The 21,534-nt window shown below is 35.5% G+C and overlaps 1 pseudogene; it reads right to left on the reverse strand.

The window, feature by feature from the left end:
• Positions 1-3,786: 3,786 nt before the first annotated feature.
• On the reverse strand, positions 3,787-5,444 carry LOC120171283 (annotated as a pseudogene).
• Positions 5,445-21,534: the final 16,090 nt, after the last annotated feature.

Below are 21,534 nucleotides of genomic sequence, written 5' to 3' on the forward strand. Positions count from 1 at the left end.
CTAAACGAGCAGCACAACAGCATGCATGAATGAAGAGAACACGATAGCAGGAGCAACACAAAACAACGAGTGACCAACACCTAAAAGAGGTTGATACCTACTTTAGCCAAGCTATCTGCTGCCCTATTCCTTCCCTAGGAATATCCTGAATCTTCCAAGAATTCTCACAACATAAACAACTACAACACAAAACATCGCCCCTAAAACAAGCAGGGGCACAGGATGGATTTTTGATCCATGAAACCACCACTTTGCTATCCGATTCTATAATAAAACAAGGAGATACAAACCACTTAGAAACCGAAAACAAATGACACGCTTCAACCACCGCTCGAATCTCAACCCCTGTAGGATCGAGAAGCCCAACAGATTTGGAAAATTTTAATAGAATGGTACCTTTGTGATCTCTTAGGATGCCTCCAATTCCTGTTGCACCAAAATTGCCCCTAACCGCCCCGTCAATGTTGAACTTCAAATAACCAGGCGACGGTTCAACCCAAACATCGACCAAAGTCTTAGAACACAAAATCTGGGATATACGAGTTGTAGGACATAACAGAACATCAAAAAATCGATTTGAAGGAGTGGGGCCACTTAAACTTACACCATTGGCTAATTCTCAGAAGGGCTTGATCGAATAACTGGTTTTTATCAAGGATAGCACCCTTAAAACAACCTTATTTCGATACAACCAAATATACCAAAGTATTAAAAAAAGCCATTTTCCAGACTCCAGAAGATAGAGCAGCAACAGGGATGGCCATCCACGAGTGGAGCAGGGATTTGACGGAATTTGGCATAACAAAATTTAGGTTCCATAGCTTAAACCAACGCTGCAACACTCTCCAAGAAACAGGACAGAAACAAAGAAGATGGGGCACAGATTCAACATCAATCAAACAAAAAGCACATAGATTAGAATTAATACGACTGGAACCACGTTTTATGAGCTCAAGTCTTATAGGAATTCTGCCATATATCGCTCGCCATATAAAAGCCTCGACTTTTGGCTGAGCCAAATTAAGCCATAGCAATTTCCAAGTGACTTTGGACTCTGAGGACGCAGGACATAAAGAAGAGCATAAATCTTCGGTTTGTACCAATCAGAGGAAGACCCACACCATCTAATAGAATCAACATTAGAAACGCTCCCACTTACACTGTTAAGCAACGAGCAAAACGATTTCCAAACATTAATTTTCCAATTAAAAAGAGATCTGTGTAGAGCCACATTCCAAACCTATAAACCAGAGGATTTCGAACCAAAATCGGCGACCTTGCCATCTTTCTGTTGGTTTTTTGGCAAATTTTGAATCCCACATTGGTTTTGTATAAGGAGGAGAAATTCTTTTGTTATAAATAGAGTCTTCCTCCTCCTTAGTTTAGTATCCCACAAATATAAGTTTTCTTCTATATTAAAGGCTATTTGTACTCTTTCTCTCTCTTTGTAATATTTCATCTATTACTGAAATATTATTTTAGTAGTGTTCGAGGACGTAGGTATAATTTTGGCCTAACCTCGTTAAATTTTTTGTGTTCTCTTTTATATCTATTTAATATCTATTGTCGGGTATAGTTGTTGTTAATTATTGTCCTATTAAAATTACTTGTCTTGATAATTTTGTCTAAGAAGCGTGAGTTTTAAGAGGGACCATTGTGACCCCTCCACTCTTTCCTAGGAATCTACCTTGGGGTGATTTTTAGTACAATCGTTTTCACACTAGTCACCTAGATAATAGTTTTCAAGGTGAATTTGTTATTATTGGTAGAAATTAACCCGAATTCCACAACAATTGGTATCAGAGCTCTTGGTTTATTTTAGTATGCTCTGTGGTTACGGCTTAGACTGATCTTCCACATCAGAAAAAAATTTCCTTGGGCTAATTGACATTCCGCATTGACAGCTATTAAACAGAATTTGTAGCAGAAATGACAGATGACACAAAAACATCCACATCATCGTTAACAGCTTCTTCATCTTCAATTTTAGCAAGAAATACTGTGACAAATATTAGATTTGTAGTGGAGATTTTTTATGGCACTGGTCATTTCGACATGTGGCAAAGTGAGGTTCTAGATGCCCTATTTCAACATGGTCTAGACATTACTATTGAATGAGAGAAACCGGATGATGTTGAGGAGAAAGAATAGAAAATGAGCAATAGATTGGCATGTGGTATTATTCGATCATGTCTTTCTAGAGAGCAGAAGTATGCATTTTCTAAGGAAACTTCTGCAAGTAAATTGTGGAAGGCACTGGAGGATAAATTTTTGAAGAAAAAGGACAGAACAAGCTCTACATAAAAAATAGATTGTTCTGCTTCAACTATATACCAGGTACCACTATGAATGATCACATTACTAGCTTTAATCAGCTGGTGACTGATCTGGTGAATATGGACGTGACTTTTGAATACAAAGATCTGGCTCTGATGTTGATGGGATCACTTCCTGATGAGTTTGAGTATCTTGAAACTACTCTACTTCATGAGAAGTTTGATGTGTCTTTCAGTGAAGTAATTGTTGTCTTATATAGTTATGAATTGAGAAAGAAAGACAAACAAAAAAATACAAGTGTCGAAACAGAAGCTCTTGTTGTTAGAGGTCGTTCAAAGAGTCAGAATAAAGGAAGGAGAGGGAGATCGAAGTCAAAGTTCAGATTGAGCAAAGATGAATGTGCCTTTTCTCGAGAAAAAAGGCACTGGAAGAAAGAATGTCTCAGGCTAAATAATAAAGGCAAACCTAAAAAGGGAAATGCTGCCTCAGAGTTAAATGTGGTCGAGTATGATGATGCAGATTCAGATTTCGCTTTCGCTGCTACGCCATCAACCAGCTGTTCCAGTTCATGGCTGTTAGATTCAGCTTGTAGCCATCATATGACCCCCAATAAAGAATGGTTCTTTGATTTTAAAGAACTAAAAGGTGGAATTATCTACACAATAAATAATTCCCCTCTTGACACACTTGGGATTGGTTCAATTCGCTTGAGGAATCAAGATGGATCAATCAGAACCTTAACAGATGTCCATTATGTACCAAATTTAATGAGAAATCTCATCTCTGTGGGAACCTTAGAGTCAAAAGTTTATAAATGAGGGCAAAAGATGGGATTATGAGGATTATCTCTGGTGTACTGGTGATAATGAAGGGAATCCGAAAAAGAAACAATGTGTATTACTTTCTGGGTAGTATAATTGTTGGGACAGCAACAGTGGCAGCTTCTACTGATGAACAAGAATCAGAAGCAACCAGGTTATAGCATATGCGCTTGGGGTATGTTGGTGAAAAATCCTTGAAATTACTGATAGATCAAGGATTATTGAAGGGTGCTTGGGCTTGCAAATTAGCTTTTTGTGAGCATTGCATCAAAGGGAAGAAAACGAGGGTGAAATTTGGAACATCAATCCATGATACTAAAGGTATTTTGGATTATGTTCATTCAGATGTATGAGGGCCTTCCAAGACAACTTCATTGGGAGGAACACACTATTATGTCACCTTTGTTGATGATTTTTCTCGGAGAGTTTGGGTGTATACAATGAAGACAAAGGATGAGGTGTTAGGATTTTTCCTTAAATGGAAAAATATGGCGGAGACTCAAACAGGCAGAAAAATCAAACATCTCAGTACAGACAATGGTGGAGAGTACAAAAATGAATTTCTACTCCTCCTTATACAAAACCAATGTGGGATTCAAAATTTGCCAAAAAACCAACAGATTTATCATTCATCATAAATATGGAGGCTAGGTTTATAGCCTCGCTCCTAAACAATGCATGTCTGGTGATTACACCAAACAGTTCGAGTGAACGAAAAAAACCAAGAACAAATCGGCAAAAGGTTAAACCATTCCGGTCAAGCCACAATTTGAGGTTAACATGATCTTGGAATTACCAGTGTCTAAGGAAAACTAAACAATCATACCTTAGCCCCATCCTTCCCAATGACATAATCCAGATCCAATGAAACCAGAATCGATTCGAGAGTTTGTGCTGCCTCTTTTGCCTTCTCTATCTCTTCAAACTTGGTAAATTTTTCCGAGATGAAGGGGTAGGTCTCGATCCCATGTTCTTCAATAACATCAGCAGCGTTTGGATGTAGAGTTCTTTCGTCCGGCCCAATAATAACAGTCGAAAGGATCAAGAGCTCAAAGTACCTAGCCAATTTCTCATGGCTCGTCCTTGAAAGGCAATGCCAACCACAGTGCCGCAAAGCTTTCCTTGAAATATCCCTCTTCATCTTCAAGATATATGATAACAACCTCAAAACTCTCTCACTTATCTTTCAACTTCTTATAAACTTGAGCAAGTTTTGGAGTAAAATCAGCAGATGGCTTGAACGAAGAGATTGAGAAACAAAGACCTACAGTCTTTCCCTTGAGTTCGGACATCGGTACCTAGAATATAAATTAAGGACAAATTACGGATCCGAATAGTACCGATGTATGTAAACCCATTTTAAACAATCAATCCATTCATCAAAGTTACCTTATTCCCATCAGATGTAACTAAAAAGTCACGTGATGGGGAAACCAAGATAGTTTTGATGGATTGTTCCTTCCTGGCCTTTTCTTCAAAATCTTTTAGTTCTTGGATCTTTTCGGAGGTGAAAGGGTACCATTCCTATCCATACTCTCGAATGATCTCAACCCCCTTATCAGTCAAGACTTTACCATTTTCATCCAATAGCACAAGATGAGGTATTCCCATCACCTTGAATGACTTGTCCAAGCGTTTGTGGGTCTCCTAATCGGAGAAACGGACCACAAACCATTGAATCTTAGAGAAGTAACCATTGAAATACTCTTCATCTTTGTCTACCGAGACAAAAATGACTTTGAAATTGCCTTTTGGAGAGAGCTCGGAGTAAACCTGGATCAAAACCGGGGTGAATCATCGACATGGACCACACCATGATGCTGAGAAATACAATCCAAGTTTTTTCCCCTTAAAGCTATCAATTTTAACCTATAAAATCAATATTTCAGGCTTCAATTAACATTTCATATATATATATATATATATATATATATATATATATATATATATATATATATTAAAGTATTAAACTAACATTTCATATCATAATAGTAATCTTAAAACAGACCAAAAAAAGAAAGAAAAAAAACACATTCATTATTAAAAATGGTAAATAAAAAAACTAGTAATTTTACAGTTTTCACTTCTAAAAACAGAAAATCCCAGACTCAAGACAATTCTCCTTTTCACATACGTACATATACATAACCCTTTAAAGTTTCAACAAAAGATTGATAAAAATAACAACAAAAAAGAACAAACAAGAAAAATGGATCAAAGGGAGATAATTACCTAATTAGTGTTATTGCGTACGAGGAAATTCCTGCCTAAAGAAGAGATAATGGACTTAAAATCGTGACAACCACCATTGATCGATTCAACAACGTTGTTTGTTGCCTCTGCCATTGTTGAAACTACAAAATGTTTTGGTTTCTTGTTTTTGGATGGTAAGTGAAGCTTCGACCCTCTGTAGCGTATTTATAGCACAATGAGTAATAACTTCATGGGACAGAGATTTCCATTTTTTTTCTTAAGGCATTTTATAGAGCAATGACGTCAACAATGTCGTGACGTGGTTTTTTAAGAGAAAATAACTTCAGTGACCGAAAATACCTTATAATATACTATTTTAACCATTTTTTTTGGATTTGCAAAAATAACCAACAAATTCGCAACGCAAACTCCAATTTCGCAACACAATTTCCAAATTCGCAACTCGATTTCTGAATTCGCAACGCGAATTCCTTTTTTGCAACACAAGTTTCCTTTTCGCAACATGAATTTTGTTTTCGCAACTCGATTTTCGAATTCACAACATGAATTTTAATTTCGTAACAGCTTTTATTTTCGCAACACAAATGTTTTGGGTATATAAACTATGCAACAACAGCAACTCATAACCTAAATCCCTAAATCGCAACTCATTTCATCTCTATCTCTCACTATCTCCGGCGACATCCGTTCTTATATCCAACGACATCCTTCCCATCTCTAATTTTTTTACATAATTTTATTTCTATATAATTTTTCAATGATTTCTCTCTCAAATTATCAACTATCAACTTAATAAAGGTATGTTTTTAGTGATGATATCTAGTTTATAGTTCATTTGTTTAGTAAATTAATTTACAATTTGTAGAATGAAATCATCTAATGTTGATCATGTTTGGATATATTTGTGTTTTGGAGGGTCATGGGAGAATGTTAAAGGTGTTTTACAATATATGCCTTTACCCATGAATCTGCAACTAAAATTGTCTTTAAAAAAGTTAACTTATGAAACTCTAATGTTACGTGTTTCAAAGAAATTGAATTTAGAGCCTCTAAGTGGATTTAGGCTATCTTATCAGAGAAAAGGTAAAGTTTATTTGTTAACCGACAATGACATTGTTGAACGATTCATTGTTTACATTAGTGTTTCGCAAGATGATGTTACATTGTATGTAGTTGAACCTAGAAGTAGTGAAGTTGGTTCAATATCGGGTAGTAATCAACTAAGTTCTTCAGCCCCAGTTTATGGTGCTCACAATGTACAATGTTGTTATTAACCTCAAAATTTAATAGTTCCACCACAATTTCAACACTAAGAAAATTTTGTTTCACCACATTTCCAATACCAAACACAATATCAAACACAATCTCAAAACCCACAACATTTCCCTAATCCAAATCCCAATCAACTTTCAGCACCAAATTTCGGTTTTCGTATTGACCAGTTAGACGATGATGAGCCAACAGAAAAAATGTAAGTACTAGTCAGTATTCAAAATTTGATCTTGGTCAATACCCGGACTTTGATCTTGGTTAATACTCGGATTTTGATGATATTTTAGAAGAAGAAACAGACCCTGCGTGTAATGATTTTGATATTGGTCAATACCCGAATTTTAATGATGAAACAGCCGCTGCCGAGGAAAATATTGTTGATGATAATGAGGAGGAAGTTACGGCTGTGAATGGACATGTTGAACATCCATTCTGTAATTCATATAACCCTGAATAAGAAAAAGAAAAAGAAAAAATCCCCGAAGAAAAGAAAAAGAAGAAAATGCAACGGGAGTATAACTGGAATATGCCAGAATTACTTCAGATACCGAAAGAAGAGTTGGTAAATATAGCAGTTGATTGTTATACAAAAGTTATTCGTATCAAGAAAGATGATTGTTTTCATACAAAGGAAGATTTGAAGATAGCTTTGTATACGAAATGTGTGGAAGATGGCTATCAACTAAAAGTTAACAAATCAAGCAAAGATCGTTTCGAAACAAAGTGTATGATTGACAAAAACTGTACGTGGCGTATGATTGCAAAGAGGATAAAAGATTGCGAAATGTTTCAAGTTAAGACTTTTATTGATAAACATACATGTTCAAGAACCCAAGTTTTTCCTCACCATAGACAGACAAACAAAAAGGTGTTGAGTGGTTTTATGGCTGAGTTAATGTTTTTGAATGACAGAGTATATTGGGGACATGAAATTATGATTGACATGAATGTTTGGTTCAAGATTAGTATCTCATATTCTCAAGCTTGGAGAGCCAAATGTTATGCCTTGGAATTGTTGAGGGAGTCGCCAGAAGCATCGTTTGCCCAACTGCCGGCTTATTGTCAAAATTTAAAGTTGAAAAATCCTGGGTCGGTAACTCATATCAAAACAGATAGAGATGGACGTTTTGAGTTATTGTTTATCACCATTGGTGCTGCGATTAGTAAATCAATATAATTTTGTTGACTCATTTTTGTTAGTTACATGCATTTCACATTTAAATGATTATATTTGTTGTGTATATTATTTTGTAGATTCGTTCGTTTATTACTTGCATGTGCCCATTTATTATAGTTAATGGAGCATATTTGAAAGGTTGATACCTTAGAGTAAACTTATTAGCAGTAGCCATGGATGCTAACAATGGGATACTGCCAATAGCTTACGGGGTTGGCAAATCTGAAACCTCTTATTCATGGATATGATTTATAGGGCATCTTAAGGATTACATAGGTCCTATTAGCAATCTGACAATCATATATGATAGGGTAAACTCAATTGACAACGCTGTTAGAAGGTGTTTCCCAGATGTTTTTCATGGACTTTGTGGTGTTCATTTGTATAGAAATCTAAAATCAAGGTATGCTGGTATAAAAAATCACAAATAGATATACTGGAAGGTTGTAAAAGCTTATCGGGAAGTGGATTTTAATAAGCATATAAATTGTTTAAGACGTGTTTTGCTTCAATGTGCTCAAACACTAAAAGATGTCGGGTTTGAAAGATGGTCAAGAGTACATCAACTTGGAGCAAGATATGGTTTCATGACGTCTAATAGTGCAGAATCAATCAACGCTCTAAGTCATCATTCCCGAAAATTACCCATTACTATGTTAATAGAGTTTTTTTGAGCCTCTATTCAACAGTGGTACTACAAGAAAAGAAACCATGCATGTATTATTTCTTTAAATTCGTAGCTTATCATATTTAATAGATTTTACTAAGTATTATTTATTTAAATTTACAAGAACATTGGAATGTCGTGTTACACCATGGACTAAAAAAAAGATAACGAAACGTGTTGTGAAGTCAACGTCATGGAGAGTTGAACCATGTTCAAACACTTTCTTTGAAGTATTGGATAATAACTTAAATGGGCTTGTCGATCTAAATGCAAAGACGTGTAATTGTATGAAATGGAAAACATCTGGTTATCCGTGTGGCCATGTTATAAAAGTTGCTCTTCATCTAAACCAAGATAATTCAAGCGCATATGCTATGGATTGCTACACTACAGAAGTATATCGACAGACTTATGCCGAGATTGTCTACTCTATTCCACATCCATCTAAGTGGGACATACCAGATGACTTACAAACAGTTTTGCCACCAGTCATGGACAGAAGGCTATTTGGCCGACCAAAAAATCATGATCGTATACCGTCTAAGGGTGAAGAGAAAAAGATATCGACATGTAGTCGGTGCAAGGAAAGTGGTCATACAAGGTTGACATGTAGATCCCCAGTGCCATTATAATCATATTTTCCTCTACCAAAATATGGATCATAATCAAAACCCAAAGCTCATATGGTGTCAAGCAAAAGGAAATCAAAATCGCAATCAAATCAAAATCCCAATCACAACCGGCTTCACCTTTTGGGACTATTAACTTAGGTGATTTTTAAATGCAAATGTTGTATTATGTGTATTTTATGTGTGAATACATACATTTTCAGTTAGACATGCATTAGTAACTTGATTTTGAACATTGTTATGATCTGTTCAGTTATTATCACTTATCAGATTGTTGTCTGTTATCTTTTTGAAGGTGTTTGTCTTGAATTGAATTGAAAGTCAAATTTGTAACGCGAAAATCAAATTCGCAACACAAAAATCGAATTCGACACGCGAAAATAAAAATTACAACGCGAATTTGACTTTCGTAACAATCGCAACGCGAATTTGACTTTCGCATTACGAATTCAATTTTCTTAAAGGTAATGTACCTTCAACATGTCTTTTTTGCCTTCAACATAATGCAGATTGAAATTAAACAACAAATCAATTAAACAAAAAAAATAATTCTTATTTACACTTGACAGCACATTGATACATCAATTTTCCCCAGACAGTACATCCAAATGCTCCTAAAAATAGGGAGCTTACATCCAAATACATCAATTTCATGCAGCTCAATTGAAAGATTAACCTGCAGACACGTTATAGCCATGAGATTTTCTACACATCTAAAACCAATAAATATGAGCTGAAATTATTGAATTTGAGGTACTTAACCAAACATTTTCAAACTACTTTTGATAAATATTTCATCTAAAACAAAGAGTATATATGTTAACAACACTTGTTTAAACTTACCAATAACAAATGGTTGTTTATGCACAATATCAGCACCTGGATGCAGGTAGGCAACGTCTTGCATATATCTCTTTAGCCATAAAATGCCGAAACCACAACCCTACTGCACCTCTATCTCTATCTGCCAGAGGTAGAAACTGTTTACCTCTTATCGTCATACGTTCCAAGAACATGCATACAAGAGGACCACAATCCCCTCTGGCTCCCAACGTTTGTTGTGGAGTTGTCTCGTCTCTCATCATTGTAACTTTTAACTTATTTGGCTTCTTGTTTCCTGAATTAGTCCAATAATCAATTGCATCCAAGTATTTAGCTAAATGATCGCTCCATCCCCTACAAATAATATCTTTCAAATCAGAAAATTGTATGTAATTCAACATGTTGTCATATACTATTGTCTTCAGGGATGGGAGCTGAAATTCGATGAGAATCCAATGACGACGTTCCATAACAGGGATAAATACATGCAATATAATAAATAATAATCCAACTGCGCACATCAAATAAATTTTATGAACACTTTTAAATATGCAAAAATAAATACTAACCTTATGTTGTTTTATATAAAAAAATACATATATTAGTGAATTTAATAAATTTTAAAAAATAATCAAAATCAATATAAGAAGAATATAATACTTACCCTCATTCAAAATTGTTATTCTCTTCAACCCCTAATAAAACACCCTACCAAGACCGCTTAAGAAACAAATGTATATTGTCGATTTTACATATGTCAGTGTAGCACCCTTGACTCCGCTCATGTAGATAAAAATCAACTGCGGTCTTAGCCCAAAGGGTATTATCCATAATTATGTTCGGTAGTATGCTCATCTCGTGCTGAGAAATGGTACTGGCCGGTAATTGATACGAAAGCCAACTCTGATCCATCATACCAGGCACAAGAGGAGGTTTACCAATATGTCGACATAGTATGCCATGTGGATCCTAAACGGTGGGTGGTGGATCCTCAACGATGGAAGGGGCCTCTTGAACGATGGGAGGGGCCTCTTGAACGATGGGAGAGGCCTCTTGAACGATGACAGGTGAATCCCAAACAATGGGAGGTGGATCCTGAACAATGGTAGGTGGATCAGGCTTCTTCTTACGCAGTCTTGGAACTATTAGGGTAAAAAGAGACGTAATGGCACGTCCACGACGTCTGATACATGAACCTCATTGTGTAAGAAAAATCTGACGTAAAGCACCTACCTTATTGGGTCGCTAAAAATAAATTAATACATAAATCAGTAAATAAATAAATAAATAATGCGAAAAAAAATTATTTGCATTTTTAGTATAGTATTTCTTATAAAATTAAACAAACTTACCTCATTGCGTAGAGTATGAATCTCATTATGCAACGATGAAACAATCTCACGTAGAGTGGCTACCTCATCACGTAAAGTAGATACCTCACCACGTAAAACACCATTGTCATCGCGTAAAATAGCTACCTCTCCACGTAAAGACCTTACCTCATCACGCCATGAACCATTGTCGTCACGTAAAGTACAGACCTCATCACGCAAAGCACTGACCTCAGCACGTAACTCCCCTAACTCATCCCGTTGAGGTGGAGAACGGGGAGATAAATATCGTGGCATCTTTGCCGGTCGTCTATCATGAGGTGATGGTGGAGAAGAGGCTCGATGATGTGATGGAATAGGTGATGGCTCTCGGTGTCGAGGTGTATAATCGGCTTGATCAGGTGATGGCTCTCGGTGTCGAGGTGTATAATCGGCTCGATCAGGTGATGGCTCTCTGTGTCGAGCTGTAGAATTGGCTCGATCAGGTGATGGATCTCGAAGTAGGGGGTGCTCATCATCCGTCCCATTAAAACGCCTACTAGCTTGCCACCAATCAGCAGCAAGCTCATCATCTGTGGGTGTCAGCCTCTGTAATGGATAGTTTGCCTCCTAACAATATAAAAGCCCAAACAAAGTTGAACGTCTACTAGTAATAACTTGTTTATATATGGTAGTATTTGTGTTAACTTACATCATTCATCGTCGTATATGGTAGTAAATCTTCCCATTCTAAAAGCCGGATCCTCCTCCAGGTAATAGCCCTAGGAATATCATTTGAATTTTTGATGGTATATGTACGCATGCTGGGAAAAGCCTCAAATATCCAAATCTACAAACAATATAATACACAAACATTAATTTTAGTAATTGTTAAATAATTAATTATAATTTTGGAAACATTATATAGAAATTCTTACCTTAAAGGCCCAAATAAAGCCTACCAAAGTGTATTTGGAACCATAGCCACACAAACTACGACGGCCTTCAAAGGTAGACAACAATTTTTTCAGGTAGTTTTCCATATATATGAACCCCACGAAAACACATTCCATGCATCTAGGTCCTCTACCAATAATATTAAATCCTGAGAAATAGGTTGTCTGCCCTCTTTGGATAAAAAGCTGGCATTCAAAAGTAATAAAAGGCATACTCGGACAACATCAAGGTCATCCATCCGAGTAAAATCATCTTTAAAAAGTAATCTTCTCAAATCATCGACGTGTAAACTGGGTTTCACCTTTGCCAGCTCAGGAAAAACCTGAAATAACCATGATGGGTCGGCGATATGACTAGTGTACAGACTTACTTCATCGTGTCGTCCGAAACGTAGACCAGTGACTAATCAAAACTCCTCCCGCCCAAAACAAGTATATGCCGGTGGAAAATGAAACTATATCACCTCATCATCACGTTGTATCCCCTCGGGTAGATCGTTAGTCATGGTCTGAAAAAACAAATGAGTCAACATAGCATCTCCACCTGGATATTGTACTTTCATCCATGGCCCGAAACAAGTATTCTCAAACAAATTTCTTTGTACATGTGTAAGTGTCGACGCAATTGTAGTGGCTAGGCTTAATTTATTCCTTAAAGTCAATGCAGCCGAAAAAAATTCCCAACAAAAACAATAAACATCCCAAGTTAGATATACCATAAACTACAAATTATACACAATAAACAGACATGATATTAAACAGGGAAAATATAGCCAAATATGTTTTAAACTAGCCTGGTATTCACCCTAGTCATTATTCTATCATAGTTCAAAAAAATGCATCAGATAACATTCTAGAAGTAAGTACTTATATAAACAATTAAAAGGATAACACATAGGTTTAGTGCAGGTTCCAGGACAACATAAAGAGTAGTAGTTTATTCTTGAAACTTAAATTCGCAACACTGTGAAGTTAGTATTTATCTTTGTTTTTTGGTTGAAGTAATACAATTCATTCAAGTTTAAAATTGTAGAAGAATAGTAGTTTATTCTTAAAACTTAAATTCGCAACACGAAAATGAAATTCGCAACGCGAAAATGAAATTCGCAACGCGAAAACTAAAATCGCGTTGCGAATTTCGTGTTGCGAATTTAAGTTTCAAAAACTACTCTTCTTCTGCAAATTGATACTTGAATGAATTGCATTACTTCAACCAAAAGACAAATACTAACTTCACAGAGTTCAAGACTAAACAGTTTAGTAGTATTGGCAGCAACCGAATGAATTTACTAAGCAATCTAAGTGAAATGGTTAATCTATATATTGAAATTACGAGTAAATTTATCATCAATTTAAATATGAAAAATCTAATAATAATACAAAATTTTCAAAATAAAAATAATTAAAAAAAAAAAACTAACCCTCGGTGGTTGATTTTCCATTTGTGGTCGTGAATGGCTGTGAGAGGCTGACTCTGAGAGATAAAGATAGAGGGGGTCGTCGGATATGGGGACAAATGTCGTCGGATATGGGGACGGATGTCGTCGGAGATGGGGACAGATGTCACCGTAGAGAGTGAGAGATGAAGATGAGACTGAGTTACGATTTAGGGTTTTAGATTATGAGTTGCGAATTATGGGATATACTATTTAAATTTGTGTTGTGAAATTAATATTCGTGTTTCGAATTCGAAAATAAAATCTGCGTTGCGAAAATAAATGCGCTTTGCGAATTTGACTTCTGTGTTGCGAATTTGACTTTTGTGTTGCGAATTTGGAAAATTACGTTGCGGAAAAGAAATTTGAGTTACGAATTTCAAAACTGAGTTGCGAATCTGGGAAATTCGCGTTGCGAATTTGGAAACTTTGTTGCAAAATTGGAGTTCACGTTGCGAATTTGAGATCGTGTTGCGAATTTGTTGGTTATTTTCGCAAATCCAAAAAAAGTTGGTTAAAATCGTATATTATAAGGCATTTTCGGTCACTAAAGTTATTTTCTCTTTTTTTAATAGACAAATAGGGTGGTATTTCTTTGAAGTTTCCTTTGAGATTTTAATTAAAGTACTCTATCACCCGAACTTTAATTTTTTTAGTTTGGTAGTTCAAAAAAAACAAATAGCTTGGTCAAATTACAAATTTAATCCTTCTATTTTATCAGAATTAAGAAATTATTTTTAATTTTAATTTAACAAAAATTATTCTTCATATTTTATAAAAATTGAAAAGTTAATCCATTAAATAATATTATCAAATTTTGTTGTTAAACTACTTACTTGAAAATTACCAGTTCAATAAAACAAACAACAACAATAACAATAACAAAATCCTATTTCCATATACAATGAGGTAAGCGGGAGATAGGGTAGTAGGTTGCCCCCAACGTTAGGTTGAGAGCAGCTTCTGTTGAAGACCTTCTGCAGTTAGAAAATTAAAAATAAATATAAAATACAATGCATGCATAAATAAATAAATAAATAAATACATAGTTGAACAATCTTCATATGCAGTCTTCATATGCGCCTCTGTATTGAAATTAATCCCTGCAAATAAATCCCTACGTAAAAATCTCTATATATAGACAGAAATGTAAGTCCCAACTAAATTTAGAAGGAGACAACATGCAGAAAAGGATACGCATAATTTAGCGATAACAATCTACGAGAAGGAATAAAGTCAAATGGGTTAAAACCTAAAAACTAAGGCAACACTACTTCGCTACCCTAGTTCTAAGCCTTCATAAATTCCACTAACAGAAACCTATAAAAAGTAGAATTCATCGAAATTATTACAAAGGCATTAAAAAGAAGACAGAAATTCTACACCCTATGGATGTGACCCACACTACTCAGCTACCTTGGTCTTAAGTCTCCATACTTTACTATCAGAGGTTGTGTCCTCGGTAAGGGCAAAATCCTTCAAATCAAATCTCAAGCAGTCTACCCACTTCCTCCTTGGTCGTCCTCTCCTTCTAGGATCGTCGACTGTAATCGACTCTACCCTCCTGACTGCATCCGACGCTTGTCGCCTAAGGACATGCCCAAACCACCGTAGTCTTCCCTCCCTTAATTTTTCGGATACAGGAACCACCCCAAGGACATCCTAATTGCAGAGTTTGGTGTCATGTACCACAGAGTCTTACCACATACCCATTGAAGCATTCTCATTTCTGCGGCCTCTATCCTCCTTACGTGATCCTTCTTGATTGCCCAACATTCTGATCCATACAGCAGCGCTGGTCTTATTGCCATTCTATAAAATTTTCCCTTAAGTTTTAAAGGTACCTTCTTGTCATACAAAACTCCAGTAGCAGCCCTCCACTTTAGCCATCTCACCTTTATACAGTGTGTAACGTCATCATCTACACCCCCATCTTTATGTATCATAGACCCTAGGTACTTGAAACAATCCTTTGAGGGGAGAACGTGTCATTCGATGCATACATCTACATCTTTATCGTTTTGGTTCCCACTGAAGTTTGAATATAAATACCTGTCTTTTCAATATTAATCCTTAGCCGTTTTTCTTCTAAAGCACTATTCCAGGTAGCCAGTCTACTATTCAGCTCAATTTTTGTTTCAGCAATTAGGATAATGTCGTCAGCGAAAAGTATACACCATGGAACATCGTCTGGTGTCGCACTATAGATGTCGTCCATAATCAAGGTGAAGATGTAAAGGCTAAGAGCTGACCCCTGGTGGAGTCCGATTTCTATCGGGAATGCCTCGGTGTCGCCAACTATAGTCCTGACGTATGTAGTATATCTACAATACATATCATGAATCGCCCGGATATAAGCAGTTGGGATTCGTCTCGTTTCCAAGGTCTTCCAGATCGTATCGCGGGGAACGTTATCATATGCCTTCTCAAGGTCAATGAACGCCATGTGAAGATCTCTATTTTTTCTCTATATTTCTCCATAAGTCGTCGAAGTAGATGAATCACCTCCATAGTAGACCTGTCTGGCATAAAGCCAATTTGGTTTTCCAAAACCCTAGTAACATGTCTCAACCTAGCCTCTATATCCTTTTTCCATATCTTCATGGTATGACTAAGTAGTTTAATACCTATGTATTTACCACAACGTTAGGGATCTCCTTTATTCTTATATATTGGTATCACCGTAGACTCTCTCCACTCTTCTGGCATCTTGGCAGACTCTAAAATAATATTAAAGATATTGGTCAACCACTTAACTCCCTTTTCTCCAAGGGCCAACCACACAGTGATATGAATTTGATATGGACCGACAGCTTTGTCCCTCTCCATCTTTTTAAGAGTCATTTTGACTTACTCACTCCTGATCCTACTTGTAGGGCAATCATTGGCCGTAGTATGATGGTCCGCTAACCCATCAACGGTACTATCTCTACAGGGAGAGGCACCGTAATTAAATAAGCTAAAGAAGTAACTACCCCAAACCCTCTTTATATCATGCTCTTTCACTAAAAGAACATCATTGTTGTCCTTAATAAACCTAATGCTACCTAGATCCTTTTTCCTATTCTCCCTGGATTTTACAAGCCTGAAGATGTCGTTTTGTCCTTCCTTAGTGTCTAATCTCATGTACATTTCCTCGTATGCCTTATCCTTTGCTTTAACCATTGTTTTCTTAGCTTCCCGCTTTGTCTCCTTGTATCTTTGTTTAGCTCTCGATCTTTCTTCGTCGTCATTGCATTGTAGAATTTCCTTGAAGCAAGTTTGCTTTGTCTTCACCTTAGTTTGGACTTCGTTGTTCCACCACCACGATTCTTTATCATCATTGACCTTCTCTGTCGACAACCCAAGGGTGTTTTTGCCCACTTCTATGATGGAATTTATCATATTTTTCCATAACAAATTTGCATTATTCGAGTTTTTAGTTCCAAAACCTGTATGAGATAAAACCTTACTCCTAAAGTCATCAGTTGTCGCTCCATGTAAGTTATTCTAAAGGATCCTAGGTTTACCTAATTTAGCCCTCCTATAAGTACTCCGCCCGTGGCGTACGCGGAACACCAAAACCAACAATCTGTGTTGTGATGCACATGCCTCTTCAGGGAACACCTTACAGTCAATGCAAGCCCATCGATCCCGATTTTGAACCAGGATATAGTCGATTTAGGTACAATGTCCCCCACTATGGAACGTAATCAAGTCCACATCTCTCTTGTTAAAGAAGTAGTTAGTGACCACCATATTGTGTGCAGTAGAAAATTCAAGCAACGTACGCTCCTCCTCGTTCCTACTAGCGAAACCGAAACCCCCATGAACATTGGCATACCCATCGATTTCACTACCTATACGACCATTGAAGTCTCCCCATATGAAAACTCTTTGGTCCTTCGGAATGCTCCTAAGTACATCATCTAACGAATCTCAGGAGCAATGTTTCTCCCTCTCCCCTAGGCCAACGTGAGGGCGTACACTGAAAGGACATTCACCACTTCCGCTTCTATAATAACATTAATCATCATGATTCTATCACGGTATCTATAAACTTCAACTACATTTTCCTTGAGCCTAAATGATACCAAGATACCCATCCCATTTCTAGCATTATCTATGCCTAAATACCACAACTTGTACCCGTTACACTCTCTGGCGCGAGCCCCTTTCCACCTAGTCTCTTGAATACAAGCAAAATCTATTTTCCTATTACTTAGTACGTCTGTCAGCTCCAATAGCCTAGCATTTAATGTGCTTACATTCAACGTATAAACTCTAAGTCTATTCCCATTGACATCAGTTTGTCGAGCCTGCCCCCTATACGCCCTATGGGATCTAAAAGAATGACATGACCTCAAGTAATCATCTATAGCCGAAGCTATGAGGAACTATGCAAAAGGAATCTAAAGAAGACAGAAGATGCACCAATAAAAACGCTAGAGAATTGAGGGGTACTAAGAAGCCTAGTTGGTTACTAAATAGGTTTTTAATTTATAAAATACTATTGTTATTAATATTGCTAAAAGCCTAATGTTAAAAGAGAAGAAAAATAAATCTCAGTTTTTAACATGCCAAAAAGAATGAAGAAATAACAATTAAAATCAAACACAAATACCAATATTAAGATACCAAGAAATCTGCAACAAAAGATCAATGAAATAAACAAAAGGATCAATAATAATTCAAGCTCAATGGAAGTAAAACACAAACAGAATTTTTTTTTTATTTTGTAACAGATATAGATCTTAGAGAAATTCAAAGAAAAAAGAGAGAAATAAAATAACTATAATTAAGAAGAGCTCACGGTCAGTACATAGACAATGGAAAGAATTCCTCAATGGAACTATAAACGTAATTAGCAAATAAAATAGAGAAGAAGAAGGGGTGGGAAACACAGAGACTAGCAAAAATACTACCAAAAATTTATTGCCTATTTTCTAAAAGGAAATCGTAAACAAAAGCTCAGATAAACTAATAGAAAAATAAGATTATGTTAGTTAAATCATACAAAATAGAAGCTAAAAGAAATAAAATGGATAGATCAAAAGACACGAAACAACCAAGCAAGAGAGGGAAAAAATAGGGAAAACTAGTCTGTAAAAGAAGCCCCTGGATTTGCGCTGAAGAAAAATCCGATCTTAAATTAATCCAACTAGAAAGTAATATGAGAAATCCGATCTAGGCAGGGATTTGAGAGAGATTGATGTCGTGATGTAAGGGAGATCACAGTGAGTTCAGAGTAAGTGAACATGTGGAGCCTGCTGAATTTAGAATTCCTGGAAATGGATATCCAGAGTTGAGAATGCCTGATATCCAGAGTTGAGAATGCCTGAAAATGGGGATTATGTACGATTTAGAATGCCTGGAAATGATGACCCCGTTGGATTCAGAAAGCCCGGGCAGGGAGACTTGAATGGTGAGACTAATCCCGTTGATGATGGCAGTGGACATCGGGATGGACATAAAGGGAACATATAAGACATTCATCCCTGAAAATTTTAAATTCTAATGATAATATATTTTTGTCCTTATAATTTTATAAATTTATTTCGTATCATAAAATATTGTGAATGTTCTGTGAAACTTGCCTATGCACGATATGGCTAAACATAAAGTTCCTTTCCGCTTGTTGTGGTAATTTTGTTTTGATTTACTAAATTTTCAGCGTTTTGCAGTCCCTTAGGGGTGTTTGGATCAAAGAATGTGAGATTCCTATGGAATGAAATCCACATTCTCATGTTTGGTTGGTCGGGAATCTCATTCCCGGTAATGTTTTATTATCAATAGTAGTTTTTTGGGTATATTACCAGGAATGTCATTACCTTCATTTCCTTAAGTATTGTTGGATTACCGGCGTTTTGGACTAAAATGCCCTTAATTTTTTTTCCAAAAATATCCTTCTTCAGTCATTGAATAATAAAAATTCTATGAATGTTAGATTATAAATTTATCCTTAAACTGTTTTATATTTACAAAAAAAAAAAAACCTATAATTAAAATTTTATATGAAGTTCAGGGATTAAAATAAAATTTTACCTTTCATTAAACCTTTTTATATTTTCAATTTTGTAAAAAAAATATATAAATTTTATAAATTTAATTTTTTTAAAGATATTTTCCAACTTGTTAAAAAACAAATATATAATAAGGACAAGTTGGTCAAATATACATTCATATAATCTTTTATTCCTTTAATCAAACACGGTAATCTTACATTCCTGCTAAACCAACCAAACACAAAATATAACATTCTCAGTAATCTTATTCTCTGGTAATCTTACATTCCCACTGGTAATCTTACATTCCCACTGGTAATCTTACATTTCTACTAGTAATCTTACATTCTATAAATCAAACGCACCCTTAAGATCTTGCACATGTATTTATTTTGTTAGGCCCTATTAAGTAAAAAAAACCAGCCCAAAAAGGAAAAATTAATAAATTTCAAGAAAAATATATTCCTCACCAAAAACCCAATTTTATTTTATTTTTAAAGAAAAAACTAAAATATTTAAAATTCAAATTATTGAGCAATAAAAACAAGCTTGAAAATCTTGTTCATGATTTTGTTTACATTAGCAATAGTAGCAACCAAGTTAAAGGCAATGGGGGATTGAAACAATACCTTGAAAAAGAGAGAAAAAAAAGGGAAATATCAACAACAAAAAAGTACAATTTATTAGATTTTTAAGGGTAAATTACATAAGTGGTCTAATGACTATAGGATATTATTTTGTTGAGTCTCGTAACTATTAAAAGTTACAAAATGATCATTCGACTATATAAAGTTGTTTTTGTTGAGTTCGACGACTATTAAAAGTTACAAAATGGTCGTATGACTATTCATTATGTTACAAACTCGTCTTTTTCTATTAAAAAATTAATAGCATTATGAGTTGAATGTTAATCTACTGACTGAAATATGATAAAATATGATCTCATAATTTCAAACGCTTATCATATCTCAGTTAGTATGTTAACGTCCAGCTCAAACAATTGTTAATTTTTTTAACGAAAAATGACGAGTTTAGAATGAATAGTCGGGTGACCATTTTGTAACTTATAATAGTCGAGAGACTCAACAAAGTAATATCTTATAGTCGGGGGACCATTTGGTATTTTACCCATTTTTTAAACAATAATAGGAATTTGAATCTTAATGTTTGTGAATGGAGCAAACTATATCGGTAGGGTTAACCCTGTAATAGGTCAATGCAAAATGCAATTTGAGATAATCAATTAATAGATCAGATATATGATTAAATTAGAAAAATAATGAAAATATAGAAAATTATGGAAAATTATGGAAGAAGCAATAGATTACATATATATTTAAATAAAACAATCATCTTACGATATCTCCCGTTCTCTTTTACGAATGATTTCAAACAATATAGGTCAGGTTAGGTGCTGATGGTTTTCTGGCATATAGAACATCAAATGGATATCCAGAAATAACAATAACTTTGAATCTTACTAAAATAGAAAACTTGGAACAACCCGGCATTTATATTGTTTTGACCTCAATGCTGATAGATATTGCTTCTCATGAGTGGTTGGTACTTGGTACCTTATTTTGGAAATCTGTTCAAGTATTATCAACTTCCCTGGGTTGGAGAGCAAAAATAAATAAATAAATAATCTTGGGATCTTAATTCTAACTCTTGTTTTGCCTAACTGGTTTATATACTTATGCTTTGTTAATATAGTATGTTGCATGCATCATCATGCTTTAGTATATTAGAGCAAAAGAAACTTAGTACTAATAGCTGTTCTGTTGGGCATTTTCCTCTACTTTTGTGGCCAGATCTCTTACTTGAATGCACTTCAATTTGGGCTTAAGCGGATATTTTTTGCCGGATTTTTCATTCGGGATCATTCCTATACTATGGACACTATTTCTGTTGCTGTTCATGTCTGGTAACTATTAGGGTGCTTTTCTTCTTTTGCACTCATCACAATTGA

The sequence above is a fragment of the Hibiscus syriacus genome, unplaced genomic scaffold (assembly GCF_006381635.1).
Source record: "Hibiscus syriacus cultivar Baekdansim isolate YM2019G1 unplaced genomic scaffold, ASM638163v2 tig00003041_pilon, whole genome shotgun sequence".
NCBI classification, from domain to species: domain Eukaryota; kingdom Viridiplantae; phylum Streptophyta; class Magnoliopsida; order Malvales; family Malvaceae; genus Hibiscus; species Hibiscus syriacus.